The sequence below is a fragment of the Tachypleus tridentatus genome, chromosome 8 (genome assembly GCF_004210375.1).
Source record: "Tachypleus tridentatus isolate NWPU-2018 chromosome 8, ASM421037v1, whole genome shotgun sequence".
Classification (NCBI taxonomy): Eukaryota; Metazoa; Arthropoda; class Merostomata; order Xiphosura; family Limulidae; genus Tachypleus; species Tachypleus tridentatus.
The window spans coordinates 15,937,946-15,959,779 of NC_134832.1; the positions used below are offsets into that span (position 1 = coordinate 15,937,946).

Below are 21,834 nucleotides of genomic sequence, written 5' to 3' on the forward strand. Positions count from 1 at the left end.
ACAAACTTTTTAAAATCAAACCCAAAATTGGACTTTGGCCATCTAGCTTCCGTAAAGTTCGGAAGGAGGAAGTTCTTCTCACTAGGCTACGCATTGGTCACAGTTTTTTAACTCATCATTTTCTTTTATCTGAAACTGATGCACCAGTGTGTAGTTTGTGTAACACTCAAATCACTATCAGCCACATTTTACTTTCTTGCCATCGTTACAATTCTCAACGACGGCAATATTTTAAACATATTTTTCCCAGGGTCATCTGTAACATTGAACAGAGTTATTGGTGATGGTGACTCTGTCCACCTTGATAATGTTTTTAGTTTTTTAATGGCCATTAATCTTTTTAATCTCATTTAAGTGTTGCATATTTATTCATTACACCTTTTAATTGTGGTTCCTTTTTCACAGTTTTAATTTCTCTCCTTCAATTTGACATTGGACAATGGCCAGAACATTAAATAACTCGACACCAGGACTGGAAAGGCCAACTTATGTGACTAACGCTACTGTTTGAACTACTTTGAACTACCCGTTAGTCGTCCTGGCGAGTTGTTGTTATACTTTTTGCTGCATATCATTTCACACTTTTACTACTTAACTTTTTAGTACTGGCCATATTGACTCATAACCCGGAACCAGGACTAGAAAGACCAACTTCATGTTACTGACGGTGGTTTTTATACTTACCTGTTAGTCTTCCTGGCGGGTTATGATCATTACCATTCTGCTACAGGTAGTTCTTTACAACTTTGTTGACTGGATGTCAACATTGGTTTTTACGCCATTTTCTGTTTTAATTGCCGTTTTGTTTTACAATTTTTTACTATGTATCTTTTAAAACATCTATTCTTTTACATTTTGATACTGGTTGCTATGACACATAACCCGGAACCAGGACTGGAAAGACCAACTTCAGGTGATTGACGGTGGTTCTTGAACTTACCTGTTAGTCTTCCTGGCGGGTTATGATCATTACCTTTTTGCAAGAGTAAATACCTTACAACTTCTTATACTCTGCCTTCTATCTTAACATTGTAGACTAGGTGTCAACATTGGTTTTATACTTTTTTGTTTTACCTTCATTTCCATTTATGTCTATTACTACATTTATTTTTTTTATTATTATTTTTTTACATTTTTACCGAATGTCTGGCGCAGATAGCCTCGCTGCTTTGTGCCATAAAACACTAAATCAATCAATCGTGTTTACAATATTCATTCTAGGTCAGGGTTAGGCAACTCCATGGCCACTGGCCACTTTTTTTAGGAATCAACTTTTTCTATCATTTATTTTTTATCTCAGATTTTGTAATCAGCAATTGTACTACCTCACGATCACGTCATCGCTAATGTCGTGCGCTTCATCACTGCCACAGACTCCGCCCATTTTATAACGTCATTCTGGTTTAGATGTTTGTTATCGAGTGTGCGTTGTTTTGCAAATAATTTTATTGTGCAACTTTTAAGTGTTTTAAATATTTTATTTTTAATTCCGTAATATGGATAATTCGAAAACGAAACAATCCAGATGGTGAACACTCAAAATAAATACAATTTAATTGATTCTGGTGTTACTGCCGAAAAAAGAATGGCGCGTGACTGGAAAAACGTGAAACGAGAATTTAATGAAAGTTGGGAGTTGAAATTAGTAGTGATTGAAGCAGATAAGCCAGTGTGTCGTTTGTGTAACAAAGTTTTTAGGAATAATAAAGTATACAACCTAAAGCAACACTTTAACAATTTTTGCAACGAATTTGATGTAAAATTTCTAGTTTAAAAAATCGTATGAATGAAATTAACCGTCTGAAAGCATAACTTCATGAACAAAAGGGAGGCCCAAAACGGTTTTTGTCATCGATAGAACTAATTACAGTAGCTAGCTATAAAGTAGCTTTTGATGCTGAACAAATAAAATAAATATTGATTCTGGTCATTGAAACTCTTGGAGAATTATGATTCAGAAAGAAAAGATGATATTCTTCAAAAGGCAAATTAAGTTGAAGAACAATTGTCCGCAGAATGCTACAGTTAGCAAAAGGCATTGAAAATCAGTTGCTTGAACAACTAAAATACTTTGTATTTTTCTTTAGCACGAGATGAGTCAATAGATGTTAGTAACACTGCACAGTTGATACTTTGGGTTCGATATGTAACTTCAGATCGTCAAGTGAGGGAAGAAATACTTGGCTTTTGTTGATTATGAGTTACCTTGGAAAAAACATCTTTGGAAAATTTCTTTATGTCAAAAAAGTCAATCTAGATTTTAAAAAACTGGCTTCTGTCACAACAGACGTTGTTTTGCCATGACTGGGGCAAAATTAGGATTTGTTTTATTTTGAGCAGCATTTAATTGAAAATAATATGAAGATTGTGCTGCTATCTTTCCATTTCATTTTTCATCAGGAAAGTTTGTATTCAGATGTCTTAGGTGATGAATTGAAAAATATGGTGGACATTGTTGTACAAATTGTGAATTGTATTAGAATTGGGAGATTTCTCATCCATCGACAGTTTGTCGAGTCTTTGAAGAAAAGCAGTGACTGTACTTTTGAACTTGCTGATTTTCCAAATGTAGGATGGTTAAGTTGATAAAGTCTTGGAACGATTTACTTCCTTATTTCCTCAAATAAGAGTACCTTGTTGAAAAAGGTAAGATTGAAAAGTTCCCTGAAATTGAAACTTTGTCATGGTGGTGTGATTTGCACTTTCTGTCGGACATGATGGCTCGCTTGAATAATTTGAATATGAAGCTTCAGGGAAGAGGTAAAATAATAAGCGAGCAATCACAGGCTATTCATGAATTTCAGTTAAAGCTAAACCTCCTTGTGGAACAATTACAAAAGAATGATTTGACACATTTTGTAAAATTTAATAGTTTTCTAGAAAATAATGATTGTGATTTCTGTGATGCTAAAGATGAACTCTGTGTGAACTGGATCAAACATCGATCTCAAAAATTTGAATCACGTTTCTCTGAATTTAAAAACATCTTTTTTGTTTTTGGTTAAGTGTAAATTTGAAGACGAGATGCTTATCCTGCAAAGTGTAGAACATAAAGTAAACAAAAGTATTCTAACGGAGAGATGGGGCTCACTATTCTGATAAATGAGACTTTCAAATTTAAAGATAGCAATTTCAAAATTATTTTCCATGTTTGGATCCACATGGGTGTGTGAGTCGACATTTCCTACGCTAGATGTTCTGAAGTCTACATACAGATCATGGCTTGCTGACAAATTTAGAGGCAGAGCTAAGATGCTCATTGAGCATAGCTATTAAGTCAGATTTCGTGAAACTTGTTGATCGAAACCCCACCAATTTTCATATTGAAGTTTAGTTGAAATGCAATTGCTTTGATTAAACTGATCTTTCTTTTTTTTAATAGTGTGGCCAACGTTGTTTTCGGTAGCCACTGTTGTGGTCACTATGAAAAATAAGTTGCCCACCCCTGTTCTAGGTGGATGCTTGGACTGGATGACTATTAAACTTGCTAAAGTAAGACACTTGCTCTGTTCCTTAAACTCTCAATCCGTGCGAACTTTGTGAAAAGGAACCGCTCATTTTGGGTGTGATTCATGACTGTAATGAGAGTTCAGGCGTACAGTTTACTGTCAAAACCTATTATGTTCAAGGAGCTCCATGCTTCTGGATGTTGTGGATATCAGAAACTGTTAATCGTGGTGTTTGGGTGCAAGGTGTCTTGGACGACTAAATCTGGATAAAGAATCGTGGTTGGGGATATTTTGTAACTTCTTGTTTGGATTTGTTAACACTCTGGGGTAGTATTATGGTTTATCCTGTTCTAAATAGGTTGAATTTGGTAGTATATAAAGGAGCAATGATGAGTTATCACGCTGTAACAGCTACATAACCTGAATTGATGGATTTTTATGGGAAAGGACTACATTTCTGTATGAAAATGCCCCAATGTAAGTATGAAACTACTAACTTGAATCAACTTTGGGCAGCTCAGAGCACCTTCTTGTGTCTTAAGTACACTTAGAGATAAGAAAAAGGAATGATTGCAGTTCGGTATTCCACCAGATGAGTATTAAGTGATTCGTTAAAGAGCTCAGGTTATGATTAAATGATTTTACTATGAAGTTTAGACCAGTGAGAAGTGTGACAAATTAAAACTTAATTTATATTGTATGTACATTGTTTTTTGTTTTTTCAATTAGCTTTATCCTGTGCAGGAAAACCGTATCTCGGAATGGAACGTTTTGAACTTACAGCGTCAAGAAAGCTCTGTTTTCGATGTCGTGACTATGCGTAATATGGATTAGAATTATTTGGGATTTACTCTCGAGTAAGATAAGAAAGATGTTGGTCTAAATATTAATGACCCGTGTAAAAAGATAACTTCTTGACTTGTGTAGCATGGAAGGAAGGAAAACTTGATTTGTCAATATTTCACGTGCCTTGCATTTATTATTGTTTTGCTGAGTTCATATTTTAATGTCAAAATTATGAAAATATACGTGACGGACTCAACAGACACGCCAATTGTTTTCTGCCGTTGTTTAACCGTAAAAATGCTGGTCACAATAATGATACATTCAAATGTAAGGGTTATCGGTTATGTATGACATATAATACATTATGGACTTTGCTTAACTTGAAGGATTGCTACTCGGATAGCTATGAACTGGTGTTTTATTATTTAAAAAACTTGACCTTTCCAGTGGAAAACCTCCATAAAATTTCTTTTATTTTTTACCAACAGAAATGAAATGTGAAGCATATTTATGAATTGGAAATATAAAAATGTAATGACCAACTAATAACAATTATGGTGTTTATATATACATATTTATACACAATTTATTTCAGAGGGAATGACTTTTGGGTTCTATAGTTTGTTATAACACACTGGGAAAGATAGAAAAAAGGTGCGATTTGAGTAACTTTGAGAAAGTTACGTGATGTAGTAAGTAGTTAGCTTCTTATGTGTGTTCGAGAGTTAGTTTTTTTATTCTGCTTCTTACAAAAAGTCACCTATGCTGGGTATTATGTTACGTACCCAACGTATTAAGATTTCAACTTTTCACAAATTTTAATGTAGAAGTTAACTGAATGTCAGTATGTATCAAAGTTACAATATTTGCCAACAAGATTAATACACAATTTTATTTTTTAACACAAATATATTTAAATATACAAAAACAAGTTTATAATAACTGTTGTTACAAATAGTTTTTACAAATATTATTATTTATAAACAAGTTTTACAAACTATATTGAATATTCTATCTGATCTAGAACTGAATATTGTATCTACGGTCGAGGTTCACGACGAGACAATTCTGAGTTTGTTATACTTCTCTTGACCACTATCTAGTTTGCAGTACGAGTAAGTTTTCACCGACGACAGTATCTAATGTTGTAGAAATACTAACGTCCGAAGTTAATTCACAAGAGTTAAACGGTTTGTAATGTCCGAAATCTGTAAACGTTCCGGGGCTCCCTGCGTGGTCTAGAAAGTTCAGTTGGCCCAACTATATTCAAAATGCCTTCGTAGAACGTATATTGATTTTTACTCTCGAGAATATTCTACAAATTTACATAACAGGCGAGACTTTTGTAATACACCTTTTAAGAATACATGTTATTTAGATTTCTAAATATATATTAAACTGAAATAAACGCATATATTAAATGAATATATAAAGGTGAATCCGTTGCACCTAGGAAAGACTTTAGAAAAATCAACTTTACAAAGTCATTCAAGATATGGTTCGGCGGTTAAAAACGTTAAAACTCGCGGTTCAATGCCCCGCGCATATAGCCAGTTTTGTAACTTTGAGCTGAAGTAACAAATAGCATATATAGGTAACTTACGATAGTGTTTCAAGTATAATTATTAAAGTATATTTGTGTTATATATGTGAGAAATTATGCAAAAATGTGTTCAGAAATGAAAGATATAAATTGTTGTATATACTTAGTCATCAATAATTGGTAATCAATAATTTTATCTTTTAGTTACAATGTTGTGAAACGAAACTAATCTATAAAAGAAAAAAGCGACTTGTGCGTTGATAAACCAAAGGATATAATAAAGGCTTAATTATGTGGTTTTTATGTTAAATTCATTAAGTGCACATTATTTTCTGTTAGCCATATCATACTTCTGCATAAGAAACGTTAATGGTCCGATCCTTTAAATGCTCCAAATCTAGTTTGCTTTTTTGCAAACTTTACGCGGAAATAACTTGTTTTATTTCTAATTAAAACAAAAATTGAGATGACACTTAATGTTTTTAGCTCACTTCGTATTAGAGAACAGAAAACCTGTTTTCTTCTATCATTCTTCCATGTTCAACTTGAAGTATATTTAAAGCCATCTTGTTGATTTTTGGTTAATCGCCCATTATGCTTTTGAGTTTTAATGATGATAGTAATAAAATTTTGGCAATTTATTTGTGCCTGTAAACCTACTCACATTCTGCTTTTTTTTTTCTCGTACGTTCTAAGAACATTGGGAGGGTTCACATATTACATCACCAACTAATATAATTTTTGCACTTCTTTAGTGGCTTGACGTAACACCTCCCTTGTTGTTTTTGTCTTCTCTCCTGAAATTAAGCATTACATAAATTAGCGGAACTTTGAAGGATGTACTCCTACATGGAAAGGGTGCAACTTTCAGACTACTGGGTTTGTCACCATAAATGTCAGAGGAATGTTTAACATTTATGCACATGGTGTGTGTGTGTGTGTGTGTAAAGTTACGAAAGTATAGGACTTTAGTAACCACCATTCAGATACGCTCGTGCTTACAACTACATTTAGTTTTACCTTTACCCCCATCGGCTGTCACGGATATTTCTAAATCCTTTACATGCTTATTAATAACCCTTGCTAATCAACTCGCCGGTTTTGTTACCAGCAGGTCAGAAGTGACGTATTTCCGAAAAGCCACTCCTAGCTGTGGAGATGAATAATAATGTTGTAATAGCAGAGCAGATGCGTAAAATTTCTCAATATTTTGACATACTCTTCTGGTGCAGATAGCCTAGTTGTTTTGCGCTATAAAACATCACACCAACCAACCATATTCTTCTACAATTGTACAATCCTTTCACACACATACTGAATTCATGATTCAGTTTAAACTCGCACTTCTAGCTCGTCCGGTAAAATGTTTTCGTGTGATGGTTTTACTTCCCTTAAAGTTTTGTTTAACATGGTTTATAACTAAATATATTAATATGAATCACTGGAACTGTATGTAATTACGTAACTCCGACATCTATACAGTTATTGAGAAAACAAGAATGATGAAATATTTTCACAACCTATTTTTGTAAAATTGGTTTAAAGTTACTGTCATTATGATTAAGATTTATTTCGAAAATACCGTGAACAGTGTTTAGTAATTAATTTAAACAGACTCGTTGGTTTAAGAAAATATAAACAGGAACAAGCACATGAACATCTGTTTCCTCTTGCTGTTTGTTGTTTTTGTGGTCCATCTGTTTATGGCTGAAACCCTTCTGTTCTTAATACTTAGTATAATTGGTTACGGCTCATGGAATGCGAGTTCAGCATGATTTAAAGCTTATATAAATCAGTAATTAATCCTAGTTTTATCTGCTTTCTAAATCTGTAAATACTCTAAAACGCAACGATGTACGGCCATTTGAGGCGATTTGCGGCTAGTATTTGAAAGAATTGTAATGATTGTATAGTGTATCTTTTTTGATGTTAAATCATCTCGTTAAATGGAGATTGTATCCGTACACAAGAATCTTTCCAGGTGGGTGTGGCATCGTGCCAGTTTTGTCCATTTCCTCAATAACAGAACAGTCCGAATTTTTTCTACTAATGGTGCATGTTTTTATCTTTATCTCTAACATAATTATTTGCCGCGTATCTGTTGTGCGAGATTTTAACTTTTATCGTGAAATGCAATGCAATTACCGTATTTTCTGGTTAATAAGCCGAATAAGCCAGGCCAATTTTCAGCTCTGAAAATGAGGGTTTTTGCTTATTACCGCCCAATAAGCCGAAGCCATTTTTAAGAAGTGACAAGTTTCTTCAAAATGATTTCTTTTCTCGTTTCAGCGTCAGCATGCATGTTGTGTGTGATCATTGGCGTTCTGTAGTAAAGCAGAACGTGTCGTATTGAGACAGAGATGGAATCAATATGTCATTCGTTATTGGCTCCACTCACTGTAATTAGGTAACCAATGAAATTCCAGAAACAACGTTTCACTGTAGTCTTAACGTGCTTTGCTGATGGGACAAAATTACCGCCTATGGTAATTTTCAAAAGAAAAATATTTCCTAAGAAGAAGAAATTTCCGAAAGGAGTGATCGGCCAATAAGCCGACCCCCAAAAATCAGGTCCAAAATTTAGGGTCAGAAATTCGGGTTATTAGGCGGAAAATACGGTATCCTAATAATGCTATAGGGTTTTCCTTCGAATGCATTTCTATTGGCGATTTTGAAGGATAATTAATAGTAATACAACTTTTCTAGGCATTGTTTATGTATTTTTGAATCTTTCCCGAAATTATCGTGTGTGTGTGTGTGTATATTCATTATGATTTTAACCATTAGAAATGCTTAGATTTCTTTGTAATATGACAGTGCATTAAGCAGTAGTTAATAGTTTTGGTGTGTAAAATCATGAACGGACAATGGTTTTTGTTTGTTCGAATAGCGTAAAAAAACCACCAAGAAATGTGAGATGAGGTAAGTGTTGTGCATGGCGAGTTGTTGTTTTTTTAAAATGACGAACTTCCATTAAAGAATGTCTCAATATCCCACATTTGTAATATAGGTAAATTTCGTAGTATGAAAATCATTGAGTTTATTAGCCGGTAAAAGTATTTTAAAATGAGTTGCACATAAAATATTTTAACTGTCGTTTAGAATCTTCACGTCACTTGAATACGTAAGTGAAAGTCTTGTATTTTTTCAATGATTCCGAACCGTTGTTTTAACTCCATGTACTTTGAATATGTGAGTGAGTGTAATTTTTTTTAACCGTTTCTTTGAAGTCCATATTATCTCGTCACACTTTTTCTCTTTAGCTTTATTAACTAGTCTGAATACTTAACAGTTCATTGGCAAGAGAGGTTAAATACAGAATTGCTTTTATTGTAGTGTTATCCTTTAACCTTAAAGTACAAGCGTGAATTTTTTAATACTAAAAATTATACTCCAAGACTTGCTATCTATGTTGTCTCCCGCTGATGTACAGCGGTAAGTCTACGGATTTACAACGCTAAAATCGGGAGTTCTATTCCCTTCAGTGGACTCAGCAGATACCTCGCTGTGGCTTTGCTGTAACAACATACGCGCACGCTGTGTCAGTGGTGCCCTCTTCAGACATAAATTAAGTTTCATTGATATACTGTAGTTCTTATATGAATATATTAAACATTTTAAGGTTTAATTAAGTATTTCGTAAGCATATGTTTAAGATACGAATTATTTTTGTTCCAAATCTTGTCTGGTATAAAAGTTTCGTTCAGTGAACAAGTCACTAAGGCATTTAAGTGACTTTCACTCTTAATCAGTTCAGTTGCTCTGTCTTGCTGCTGTCCATGTGAAAATAGTTTTGGTTTATTTAATAAAGTTTTAACTTCTTTAAAGTATTTACTTGTGCTAGTCTTAAAATGTACTTAATCAACACAGTAAAGTTTTCCAAATAATATTTGTACATTTAACTGAGCCTCAGCTCTGGTTTAAAACAGATAGAAATTCAGAATTGAAAATTACCTTCGTTCCAGATATTAGTATTATCAAATGAGAGAAATAATAAAACAAACCGTTGTCGGTTATTTTTATTTTTAACGATTGTGTAAAACGTTTCTTTAATGGTAACAGACTAGTGATTTATGCTCCCAGATTAAAAAGTAGGTTGACGGTTGAATAGAACGTATTCATTAGAATATATATTTATACACAAGCTAATTCGTGGTTTCAGTATAGGAACCTTGCAACTTGTGTATGGTTTTTGAAATACTGCTTAGGCGCATTCAGAAGAAAGATAAACTAGGAATTGTAGCAGTAAGCAGCGAAGATATTCCACTCTCATGGTTAGATTAACGCGTCAAAATGTCGACCTTAAACTTCTGAACAGACGTCACAGATGAACACATTACTGTTTCACTAGTGATTAAAGTTTCCTGTATAAGCGTTCTTTGTTTGTTAATCACTTAAAGCAGCTTAATCTAGATGAACGCTATTGAAAACTGTTGACTTCAAGGGATGTAGTATGTTTTTGACGCATAAATTACCACTTACCTTGTTTAAACAACAAAACGTCGAACTTTCTCTTCGTCACGGAAGTAATTGGCATCGTGAACATGTACTAACTTCATTAGTCCGGCATGGCCGGGTAGGTGGTTAAGGCACTTGACTCGTAACCCGAGGGTCGCGGATTCGTATCCCCATCACACCAAACGTGTTCGCTTCTCTAGCCGTGGGGGCGTTATAAAGTGACGGTCAATCCCACTATTCGTTGGTAAAAAGTAGTCCGAGAGTTGGCGGTGGTTGATGATGACTTCTGCCTTCCCTCTAGTCTTACACTGTTAAATTAGGGACGGCTAGCGCAGATAGCCCTCGAGTAGCTTTGCGCGAAATTCAAAACAAAACTATCTTCGTTATAAACAATTTTTAGTTTAAGAGTTCACTTTTAGAATTTTGTTATAAAGTATGTGCAAAAAAAGTACTTTATTATGAAATATAATTCTGTATCGCAGTTTGTTAATATTATGATTTAATATACAATATAGTATTGTTTCCATACAATAATATAATTCTGTATCGCAGTTTGTTAATATTATGATTTAATATACAATATAGTATTGTTTCCATACAATAATATAATTCTGTATCGCAGTTTGTTAATATTATGATTTAATATACAATATAGTATTGTTTCCATACAATAATATAATTCTGTATCGCAGTTTGTTAATATTATGATTTAATATACAATATAGTATTGTTTCCATACAATAATATAATTCTGTATCGCAGTTTGTTAATATTATGATTTAATATACAATATAGTATTGTTTCCATACAATAATATAATTCTGTATCGCAGTTTGTTAATATTATGATTTAATATACAATATAGTATTGTTTCCATACAATTTCAGTTTCGCTTATTTTTCATCAGTTGATAGTTTTATATTATCGTAGAGTACAGCAAATCTGCTCTCGTTCGTAAACCGTTGACGCGATAAATAAGTGTTGACATATTCTTTGTAACACATTATTCACACAGGGATAAACAAACAGTAATGTAAACGTACAATAAAGCTTGTTGGGGTAGAAATATGTTATCTGTTTTTCACTAGCCTTGAGTAAAGACGGTTCTAGTGTTTACACAATGTCATGGTTCTAGTTGATTTTTCGGAGTGGCTTCGTAATTAAACCAACGAAAGGAATGAATGAAACTTGTGTTATGTTGTTGGTTGTTTTTTTTTTTTTTTTAAGTGTTTGGCATATTTATAACGTTGTTCATGTAAATATTTCAAGTTTATAATGCCAAAACACTAGGATTAACATATTGTACACCTCGTGTTAACTAAAAAATTATGCTAATACTAACGAAGATTCTAGTTTTATAGGTAGAGAAAGGTCTTGGTGGATTGAACTGTCAATATAGAGTAGCTGAAGTTATTAGTTCCCATTTTATGCAAGATGTAGGTGTATGAAAAGACGCCCCCCCCTTCAAGTGAAGTGTGAGTCATCACATTAAGGGTGGCGTAAGAGTTTTGTCTTTTTTTTTCTGAACCTTGTTGATGCTTTTCGTAGTATTTATATTGTTTGATTATATTCAAAAGTTTAAAACACTGAAAGGTATTGGATCTATTATATTCATAGCTCGTGCAGTTAAAATATTTAACGAATGTTTATTGGTTCTTAACGATAAACCCATTTGAAATAAATATGTATCTCGGAACGTTTGGTATGGGTATTAACACTTTTACCACTAAAGCAAAGAACAACGTATCGACCTTCCTACGTCATATCCGGGTTAACAAAGAGTTGTAACTTTTACTAGATGTTCTGGATGAGAAGTAAGTAAATCGGGAAAAAATGGGTGTACAGTAAACATGGCACTTCTCCAGTTCCAGTTAGTGACTTCAGACAGTTGTGTCAATGTAAAGAAACCGTTATAATATTTAGTGTGGTTTTTATTAAGCGGGATGTGAGGTAAAGATTAGGGTGAAGTTGATCCTCAATACTACCGATTATAGATTCGATCCACACACACACGAGGGGGGAGTTTTGCTGTTTTTATTAAGACAAAATATCCCAAGGAAAATTAACTTTCTGTTCTATTTTTCGTCTGTACAGGTAACTAAAATTTAAACGTGCAACACTACTTCGCTTGTTAAATGTGTTTTTACTGAATACTGGATGGGAAACATTGCTTCACTATTCTTTTAAGTAGTTTCTGTAAATAGTTTCATGTGTTTTATAGAGAACTACTTATTTAACGATAATATTCTGATAACAGTGGTTTAAAAAAAACCTGTTTGCTTACTAAGACTGACCAAGATTGATCAATATTAATAAGATTAATTCTTAATATATGTATTAACGTAATGTGATGATACTGGCTTTAAATAATAAAGATGGTTGATTAAAAAAAAAAAAAAAATACAAATTTGAACGTTTCAGAATAACTTTTTCCATCATCAGGGGAATCTGAAAATTATGTTACAAAGATAAAAGAAGATAAACATTATTACTTTTAGATATACATATAAAAAGAAGCGGAATAAACTTTTTTTTTTTTTTTGAGTGTTATGAATGTGACACTTTGGTTTCTTTTGAGTATGTTTGTCTGCAGTGCTTACACATTTTTGTGGATGAAAACTCAAATCTTTCACTAAACTGGTTCCCAAATTCCATGTAAAACATTCTCAACTTAATTTAGATATTAGTTGGTCTTAGAATTAATGAAGGACATTCATTTAACTGAAATGAAGCATTTATCACAACATAGATTTGAAAACTATATCTTTGTCTCAAACTTTCCTTACATTCTGTCATCACGTTTCTTTGAGATTGGTCACCTTTTGTTTGTTCTGTTCATAAGTTTTAGTTTGGATGTTGGGCAAACTCTATTTAGTAAGGTCACCTTAAATAGGCTACTAGTAGCATGATAGATCATACACACAGACTGTGAATGTCTATCTGAAGCTTGTCATAGAATAAGATGCAACCTTGTGTAATTTACAGTATTAAATTTAATTAATTTAGTATATATTTTATTTATAGTATTAGATAAATTTAATATATAACATTTAAATTCCTTAAATAACAGTAAGTACATTGGCTGGATGTGATGGATGGAGTACATGAACTTTTACATGTGACATTTTCTGTTTTGGTGCTTAGTAATTCACTAGGCAGGCACAACTTTATCAGAATACCTAACTTGAAGTATGGCAGTGTTGTGAAAAAGGATTTATGTAGTTTGACTTTCACTTGTAATGAAGACTGTTATTAATTGCAATTTTTATTGATTTTTTTTCAGTATTTTTGTAGAAGTAATTAAATAACTATATAAACTTTGTTAACTGTTTTATTAAAACTACATTTTGTAGCCATCATACATTGTATGGTGTGCTATGTTTTCATTAACATAACTGTGCTTATGTGTTCATTAACATATAAGTAACAACTTGATATATCACTTAATTCGTATTGTGATAATAGGTTCATGTTCCTCTTGAACCTTGTTCTGTGATATATAAGAACATTATGCTCCACTTGAGCTGTCTAGAAACTGGATTTTCATACCTGTTGTGGACAGAGCACAGGTAGCCCATACTGTAGCTTTGTGCTTAATTCCCAATAATCAATTAGTGAATCATGCTTCTCAGTTAGATCTTGTGATGTGTTAACTGATAGCTCCATGATCCTGTTGAGCTGTGATACCTGATATCTTTGTCAGGTGAGCTTTGTTTTATGATAATTATAAATTTGAACTATCAGGTAAACCTTGTTGTATAATAATTAAAAAAATAAATTGAAAATCTGAAAAATAGGTCTTAACTTGGTTTGGCAAATAGGTTTCTAGAATAGGCAGTAGGTTGATTATAAATGTACAATTATTTTCCAAGGACTAATATGTATAATAGCTTGCTATCCTCCTTGGATTAATTAGTATTTGTTTAGAGTAATATCTAGTTTTAAAAAAAAGTTATCACTGTGAATCTTTCTCTCTCTCTCTTTTTAGATCTGAACATTTAGTTGAATTTACTGATCAATAGATTTGTGACCTCACTGTTTAATAACAGCAACAAACAAAACTAATTGGGAACATCATTTCCAGTAGTTTATTTGAGGTTATCAGTACATTTCAGTAATCAAATTAATTGTCAAACTCTAGATAAAGTTAATTTTGTGAGAGCATTCTTGCATCTAATCTGAACAATATAGCCATGTCAAGAAAAGGCATTTTATCACTAGCCTTAGTGTTCTATTTTTGTATGGTGAGTCATAGGTATTTCAGAAATTGATGTAGCAAGATTGTTTTCGTCATCACATTTTCTATGAACCTTGTTTTTGTCTGTCCTGGTTGACAGACATACGTGGACTGTTTACTTTAGATAGAAGATAGCAGAAACTTTATTTTATATATAAAATATCTTATTGGTTTTTCATTTTGCGCACACACACACACACACACACACACACACACACACACACACACACACTCACACACACCACGATTGTGACAGGTTTAGTCATCCTGATGACTTCATGTTTTGTACAGACACAGTCTAAAGCACTGTGATGGTTACTTTAGTGCTAAACAACATCAAAAAAGAACCTACATGTTGGTGTGAAAAACAAACATTTCAAACCACTAAATGCTGAAACCTTGTATAGTTTCAGTATTACGTTAAATTCCATAGATCGAAGTGCTTTTGTAAATTTGTTATTCCTCTAATCATAGGAACTAAAGAGCTGGCACATGAAATATTGTTATAAATTTCAAACTCAAACAAGTAGCAGCTCTGATGCACAATATTTTGTATAATTAGAATGTAAACACAAGATAATTGGATTAATGACAATTTTACAATGTTTAAAAACATGTACAAAGACAAAAGCTGTTTTTATGGTGCAAAGTGAAACTATGATTAAACAAAGTTGTAAAGAATGTTAAATGGTCACTTTTTAAGTGAGGTTTAAACTTTTCCTGTAGGTGTCAGAAGTATTTAGTTTCAATCATCTGTGTATTTAATGTAAAACACTAAATGAAAACTTAATGTGATTACATAGATGAATATCTTTAAGTGTAGTTTATGAATGGAAAATCTGAGGGTTAATGGGAAGAAATAATTAAGAAAGAACTAAATTCTTTCAGCATTCAAATATTAAAATATTTAATCACAAAAAATAAAGGAAAGGGTACAGATTCTGGTTGGCTTGGATGTAGTGCTGTATTATAGAATTATGTCTCTGTCAAACTTAATTTGATTACACTCTAAGTGTGAACAAACAGTTTAATATAACTACTGCTGTATGAGACTTTGGGCAGTTTAGCAGCAGCCATGGGTTGATATGACATAAATGATACAGTTCATTCCTTGAAATAAAATAAGGATAGAAAGGTCTGCTAATTGGCAGTATTATCTCATTCAAAATGTAAATTAAAGTATAATTTATTCTCTTAAAAGTAAAAGCTAGTCCTTGACTTCATGAGCACAAGTATTCTATTCATTGAGAAACTGCTTAATATTTGTAATTCTTGGTGACAATATTGCTATTGTGTTAGGTTTGAAAGATAATGTGAATATAATCGTTTTGCACCATCTAAAATTAGTTTTTTATTTTTTAACTCCTGAATAACTTATTTATAGGTTGTGGCATGTTATTTCACAAGTCCAGTTTTTAAGACCATCTTTGTAGTTAAGTGCTTTTTATTTGTTTTTAAACACATAACATAAGTTTGGTTAATACAGTTTCAACATATTTAACTAATAATCAAACTCTTTGCTTTACTGCTCTATTTTCTACCAATAGCCAGTTAACTAGGACAAGTGTCAAACTTGTCTGTGAACACAAGACCTTATATATAATCATTAAATCTAGGACCACACATGTAGGACTGTTGGTTTAATAGTGGTTTAAATACAACTTTTACCTGGATTGGAGATATTAAAAGTAAGAAAAACTTGTCTGATTGTGACTAGTACTATAGTAAACTATACATTTGCAACATTTCTTTTAAGTTAGTTTCACTGATGTAATGTTTTATTTATAATAAACTTGAAAGGTACATTGTTGTTGGACTTTTGTATTTTTGAGACATGTTTAAAAAGAAAATGAGTAAAAGTGCTGTAATAATCACAAAATATATTCAAGGTTGGTAATTTTCAATTAAACCAATTTTAATAGCTCTAAGATATCTTTTTACATAAATTAATGTATCATATTTTTGGTTCTGAATTTAAAGTTCAGGAAGCTTTTTTTTTTTTAAAAAAAAAAAAAAATGTCTACTTAAAGAAGAATTTTATGTTACAGAAGAAAACCAAAAAAGTAACTTGTGAATTCTTTAATGTACCTGTTATTAATTTTATTTTTCATATCTGTGACTGATACTATAATAGACCTATTTTAGGTTTGAAAATTAGGATATTCAGCAAAAAAAATAAATGCCTTAAAATTTTCTACTGTAGACTTGTAAAATATTTTTCATACGTTTTAATATTTTATGGCCTTCCTTTATTATAAAATAAAAGGTTAAAATAAATTAGTGTGGTTTTGTCTTTTAAAAGTCAGTTTACTAATTTTCAGACTAATACATGCTTTTAGTTTTTCATTCTGTATTTTTCAAACCAGTTATTACATTACTGACCTCAAATCAGTTATTGGGAAATTTAGTAATGACTGTTTGCATAAGACTGGTTTTATGTCTACCATCCTCAAAGGATTGCTCGCAAAGATATGTTGTAACAAACGGTATGAGTATCTCAAGGGATTTCTTAGCAATTAGAGGGTACGCTACAAGTTGCTGTTGAACCTGGCTCTTCTGAAGTTCAATGATTTTGTCGAGGTATTCATCATTAACATCTGGTGTAACAACACTAAACATGAACGGCTGTCTTGCCCATGCTGGATATGACTCTCTGCTGGGGAAGTATCTGTCGAGAGACTTTGCAAGCTCATCTAAGTGCATGGCAATTGCTTGCTTCAGTTCCCTGGGTGCAGAAATGTCTCCAATTTCAGACACATCTTTGATCTTACTTATACAGTCCTCTAGCAGGGGAAGGTTTGCAAAGTTATCATTCTCTATTTGTTGTTTCCATAACGGTAGCTTTTTTGAAAAGCCTTCAGGTTTTCTTCCGCTTCAATGATGTTGACACCACTGCCCTGCATCTGTTGATTGAGATGATTGAGAGCATTGGCGATATCAGCCATGTACGCCAAAATGAGAATGAACTCAAATTTTTCGAAGCAATCTGCATGACAATGTTGGTGCTCTTGCAAAAACAGGGCTAATTCCACACACATGGCAAAAACACGATTCAGCACCTTTTTCCGGGATAATCACTGAACGTTAAAATGGTAAAGAAGTACTTCGAATTCAGAGCCCATTTCATTACACAGCTCTTTGAAGATGCGGTGCTTCAGGGCACTATTTTGCACAAAGTTCACACATTCCACTACAATTTTTAATACTTCTGCCAGTTTTGAAGGCAAGGATTTTTTTGCCAATGCATGTCTGTTCAGAGTGTTACAATGATTTGTGGTGCATCGGTGTTCACCAGCGCATCAAAACCAGAGTTTTGTCCCAGCATGACTGGAGCTCCATCCGAACAAACTGCAGAAACCATATCTCATAATAAAAAAAATAAATAAATAAAAATAAAAAAAAAAAAAAATCGTTGTCTCTGAATAAGTCATCCATGACTTGCATGACAATGCAAAAGTTTCTTCACTTCGGCTTTCTTAGTTGTTGTTGTAAGAGGCTTACAAAATAATCTTTTATCTCGTCCTTCTTCACATAGCGCACGAATACAACAAGCTGGCTTAGATTGGAAACATTGGTGGTCTCATCGAGTTGAAGGCTGAATTTTGCTGGGCTTAAAATCAGATCTGCAACTAATTGAGTCAAGATGTCATTGCTCATGTCATCTATTCTGCCGCTGATGGTGTCATTTGAAAGAGGAATTTGGAATAACTTATTTTCAGCAGCTTTTCCCAGCATGATATTTGCCATCTTCAATGCAGCTGGTTTTACGAGTGCTTCACCAATGGTGTGTGGTTTGCCCTGCTTTGCGATCAAGTATGCAACTTCGTACAATGCTGTGAGGATCGGTTTGTTGATGGGTACAAAGCCAAGAACAGGCAAATTAGCCTTTTCATCGAACCTGGCTCTCTTTACCTTGAATTCAGCAAGCATTGTGTTCTTGTATTTCCCATCTCCATGCAGCTTTAGGGAGTGTTCTCTTAGTTTTGCCAGTGCTAGACTAGAATTGCTTAACTTGGCATTGCAAATCATGCATTGAGGATGTTGACTCCCATCATGTTCCATTATACATGTGAATCCATATTGTACGTATTCATCTGACCACTTTCTGTTTTTGCTCAACATAGATAGTATGAATGGGTTGAAAGATTAGGAAAAAAATCGCAAATGATGCATGATTACTGCAGTCACATGTCGACTGCTAAACGAACGAAGTTCACTGCAGCACAGATATTAAGGCCAAGTGATGTGACATGATCAGCCGCAGCCAATGATGGTCAAGTGGAGCATGATGTTGTAAATCATATAAGTGGGGTGAATGGACACACACACACACACACACACACACACACACACACACACACACACACACACACACACACACACTGTGTGTGTCTTGACCTCTGTTGAACGCCTGAGACTTGTTGACTGACTGACTGAACCCAGGTTAAGAACCACTGGCATAAGATATCTGATTAAAAAAACAAAACCAATTAATGATTATAAAAGTTGAATATCAAAAATGATTAAATAGATTTCTACTCTTGCTATCTTTTTAATTGGGAAGTGCATGACATGTTTATTACTTTTATGATAACTTTCAGAAGTTATCCATTATTTATTCTTTTAATCTTAAAACTCCTTTTGTTTCATTTATTTATTCAACTAGACAGATCATTTTGGACACTTAATGGATGCCACAGAAATTTAAGGTTCTTAAATAAATAAAAAAACAACTGTTACTGCAGATATCTTGGACACAAAGTACCCATTCCTTTAAAATTTCTTATAGAGTAAGAGAGATGAGACACTAGGAGGATTATCTTCTTGATAAATACTCAACTGCTATAAAAGGCAGGAAACTGATCACAACAGGAAGTGTACGATCCTAATGTCAAACTGAGCACCTGTACATAAGTACAGCAACTATGAAAGAACATTTTACAAATGGAAGCTTTAAATGCAGTATTCATGCTTTCACACAAAAAATGTCTAGCAGTGGAAAGAACTATTTGTGTCATTAGCTCGTTTGTTATAACTGGCACTAACAAGTGAGACAATTATTTAAATGTGATGTTTGTCACTTTGACTGAATTAGTGGTGTTAATATAGCATGGTAAGCTGTTTTTAAGTCGGGAAGAATGGTTATAAAGGATCTGTTTCAACAGATGTTTGTTTTACTATATCAGTAGGTGCATGCTAATTTAAAAAAAAATGGTGTTAAAATGTAGACATTAAAAAAAAAAAATCCTGTCAGTGAACTCTGCAATTTATGTCTATCCATTTGATGTAGTGTGTTGTAAATGACTCGTAACTTGATAATGCAGGCATAAAGTTAATTTCAAGTATTATTTAAATTGGTTTATAACAAACTGTTTGGACTTCACAGAAAATGTACCCATTCAAAGTATGTAAATTAAAAAATAAAAACAGAATATTTTGTGAATTAAGAATGAGCAGTTTACAGTACTATGTATTCTTTTAGGTATTTAGAAATATTTTGACAGAAAGAACTTATCACAATCATTTGAAGAAAACTGACAATTTTTACCAATGCTTATATTTAATTTAAAGTACCAGATATTTTTGCAGAAGCTTACAAATATGAATCTTGTTGCCTTGCACACAAATTCTTGAAGTAATTTGAATAAGATTTTGACAGGTACTGATCGATGGCTGAAATTTATTATCTAGTGCATTACTTAAGTATTTAATTGTTTGATCTGGGAATAAGTATCTTTCACTGACCCTAACCAACCTTATCTAGATATTGAAGTCAACAATAATACCTGCGGTTATGACATTTTCTCTTCAAAGTTAGCTTTGGACAACCTGTGTAAGAAATTTCAAACCATCTCAAATTTATTTTCTGTAAGTTCTTTTAATGGATGTATAGGAATGAATATAGAGCTCATATGTTGGCTGCAATTAGTATACATTGCTTTCAGAAAATTGTTATTGGAGCAATTTTCTGCCAATGCAAAGGTAGCTATAGCGTACAGTCTGTCACTTGTATATCCAGAAGCTGTTTGTTATGCAGCAAGAAAAATTGTTTTTAAAGACTTTTAATGCAGGTAACGTAATACAAAGAATTATACATGGACTGTTCTCTATGTGAAAACTTATTTATGAACTTTTGACCCTCTTACCAGACACTTCACTGGTAAAGTTGCATATATTTGTATATGTAACAAATATTCATTGTTTGTTTGTGGAACACTGCTTTCAGGTAAGTAGTTAGGCAACAATCTTAGACTGACTATATAGTTATTAGCTATATAGAAATTATGTTGAATATAGAAGATAAATCAGTTAATTCAGTTTCATAAACATGAAAATACAATCATAGGTACTATATGGAAAAATAAAATGTTTGAATAATATAGTATAGAATTAAACGTTGCATTTTGTCAAAATCTTTAATGATATTTAAGCCTTTTTATAAATGTTGTCCATGCATTGAGTTGTTGCCCTTTTATGTTAAAACTCACTATTGGTCCACTGTCTTGTGTTTTGATTGCAACAGCTCATTTGGTGTTTTCATTGGTATTTATAGCACAGTTTTGAATATATCTTTAGTTCTTTGAATCTTACCAATAGTGGGTATTGTTTCTCACACTTACAAAAAATTAAAAAGGTCTGAACCACATTCTTTGTAGCAAGAAACAGTTCTGAAGTAAATATTTTTGTGGCTGACTTTTTATACTTAGTAAAAATTCATGTAATAAGAGAAAGTTCTAATGTAAAGTTTTTGTTAATGGTAATGCCACAATACATATAGCCTGTATCACTGTAAAATGTAAACTTTGTGCTAGTGGTAGAATAACGTTATTCTACCAGTAATACTTATGTTAAATGTGAAGTTCATTCACAATCATAGCTATTGAAATCTTTCTCACATTTGTTTCAATAGATGTTTTACCTGAGTTAAGTCACTAAATTTCTCAATAGTACAAATGTTGTATAGTATAATAGCAAACAACTTTTATCTGAACTACTGTTTTCTGTTTTTTAAACATTATCGGGTTGTGTAATAATAATGATAAAGCTGTGAATAAGAATAAAAATAATTTCTGCATTTAGTTCATTGATATGTTAATAGATGGCAGAACTTCCCTTTGAAGGAGATGTAACAAAATTGTGTATGTATAATTTTTTCCATTGTGAAAGATCTGATTTATTAAATGGCACACTGGTACATTTAATTTTACAGCTGCAAATCTTTAAATATTTATTTTCTAATTCAAACTCAATGTGTAAATGTGTTGAATAAATGGGAAATTTGAAATAACATTCGAAGAATATTCAGTGTTTTGAATTACAAATGGAATATTTATTGCTTTGAATCACTTCTGTTTTCTGGT

At 32.6% G+C, this 21,834-nt stretch overlaps 1 protein-coding gene across 3 annotated transcripts in view; it reads left to right on the forward strand.

Moving 5' to 3' along the window:
* LOC143258584 (chloride intracellular channel Clic-like) overlaps positions 1-21,834 on the forward strand; it is a 45,602-nt gene that overhangs the window by 17,938 nt on the left and 5,830 nt on the right. Inside the window, exon 1 of one of the 3 annotated variants that reach the window (XM_076517769.1) lies at positions 7,516-7,759. The exons of the other annotated variants lie outside the window; for them this stretch is intronic. The gene's annotated coding sequence lies outside the window, so the exon portion shown is untranslated. Of the gene's footprint in view, positions 1-7,515; positions 7,760-21,834 lie in introns of those variants that run through there. 3 annotated transcript variants of the gene reach the window in all.